This window comes from Octopus bimaculoides, chromosome 3 (genome assembly GCF_001194135.2).
Source record: "Octopus bimaculoides isolate UCB-OBI-ISO-001 chromosome 3, ASM119413v2, whole genome shotgun sequence".
Classification (NCBI taxonomy): Eukaryota; Metazoa; Mollusca; class Cephalopoda; order Octopoda; family Octopodidae; genus Octopus; species Octopus bimaculoides.
The window spans coordinates 83067648-83069670 of record NC_068983.1 but is presented as its reverse complement, the minus strand read 5'-3'; the positions used below and the strand labels follow the sequence as shown (position 1 = coordinate 83069670).

General features: G+C 30.1%; 1 long non-coding RNA gene across 1 annotated transcript in view; it reads right to left on the bottom strand.

Moving 5' to 3' along the window:
- The window catches only part of LOC128247413 (uncharacterized), a 4049-nt gene extending 3772 nt beyond the window's left edge, over positions 1-277 (bottom strand). The window contains exon 1 of the long non-coding RNA XR_008263794.1: positions 165-277. This is a non-coding gene — a long non-coding RNA (uncharacterized LOC128247413). The remainder of the gene's footprint in view (positions 1-164) is intronic.
- Positions 278-2023: the final 1746 nt, after the last annotated feature.

The following is a 2023-nucleotide window of genomic DNA, read 5'->3' as shown; positions in this document are numbered from 1 at the left end:
ATATATATATGTATGTGTTTGCGCGTTTATGTCAGTGTGATTTACGTATAGTGTGCATTCACATTCTTAAAACTTCCAGATTTCTTTAAAAACCAAACTTATAGAGTATTACATCTTCCAAAATGTTCTCTACAAAAGCTATTGTCGTCGAATATATAACTTACTATGGAAGTAGAAGAATTTATCCAACACCTTTATTCAGAATATATGGATATGTTTAGCCAGCTATTGATATAGGCAGTTTCCCAATGAATAACTGGTAATTTCAGAATTCCGTACATGTGAAGCATGTTTTTCAGTTTGTCAAAAGAAAAATGGGATATAGTAAATTTAATTGCTTTGACTTTAGACCAATGTTAAGAAAAGGAAAGAAAAATAAACATAAAAACAGTAAGCCATTTTATTTATGAACAGTGGGAATAATCAAATTATATTCAAATTATCCCGTAGTCAGAAAAAAAAAATAGAAGGTAAAGAGAGAGAAAATAAAATTGAAACAAAACAATCTTTCCTTAATTCAAGTCTTCTGTTCGGAAAATATGTTTCTTCTTAACGAAATGGAATACAGTTTAAATTACAATTCAATTAATTTTAAATGAAATTGGTGCAAACCAAGAAAACTTATATGTTTCTGTCTATCCAAGAAAAACTGAAATATGTAAGCGGGATTCTATAGAATTTATCAAGGTGTAGATTATTATTATTATTATTTTCTAAATTCTCTTTGCAAGTATGAAGGAAAGTCATTGCCTATGTCATTGGATGAAAATAAGTACTTCAAGATGTTCATTAAGAATATAGAAACAAGAAAGTGGCTCTGTAGGTATGTTTAATCATTCCGAATCTTAAGTTACTAAGTTCGAGCCATTTAGTATTCTGTTTATTTAGAAATAGACGATCATCATCTTTAACGCGACATTTCATTCATGTTCTGATCTGTTTAGCCACTATGAACCAATTTCTACTACCAGGTGTATTATATACTTGTACCCATTATTTATTTATTTGAGAAAAGGTTATAGTGAAAGCAAAGGATAGCTATTTTAAATATATGTAAAATATTGGTTTCAAATTTTGGTACAAGGACGGCAACTTCAGGGAAGGGGGTAGGGGTAAGATGATTACATCGACCCTAGTTCTCAACTGGTACTTATTTTATCGACCCCGAAAGTATGAAAGGCAAAGTTGACCTCAGTAGAATTTGAACTCAGAATGTAAGGACGGACGAAATACCGCTAAGCATCTTGCCTGGAATGCTAACCGTTTTGCTAGCTCGTCCCCTTAAATAGATGTAAAATATTGTCAATAAACATAATAATCAACCTGCAAACTTTCATTTTTCCAAACCAAAAAGTTTTTACTTTATTATAAAACGAATAATGGGTAGGTATAAATGCTGCATCCGGTATATTAAATATTAACTATACCACTGTTACGGCTCTTACAGTTATGAAAGGCTATAAAAGTGAGAAGAGTGCAAAAGTATATCATAGAGGAGCTCCACAATTTTCTGACATCTCACCATAATATTTGCATACATTGAAGACTAGAATCTACAAAAAGGAGCAGGAAGAAAATTTTGTAATTCCTAATAAAATTCCTCTTAGAATCTCTGAAGATGAACTCGGGAAAGACTTTTAATGTAGTTATCTGATTTACATACATTAAATAAATTTACTGTTCTGGACATAATGTTTATGTCGTTCATGTCCTAAACCTTTGGACACCTTGTCTTACCTGAAAGACAGTATAGACATTAATATTGGTATGCCTTGAATAGGATTATATTAAATTATTGGGTTAGAAGAAAGGATATATTAATAATTGTCAGGTTTTTTAGAGCTATATTCCTTTATAAAGTCAAAGTCTACAGATATTAAACATTCTCTCAAACAAATAAAGATGAACAAAATAATAAATTGGCGCGTGAATAAAAATACATACTCACACAATTTATGTATATGTGTGTGTATATGTATATGTATATGTATATGTATATGTATATGTATATGTATATGTATAT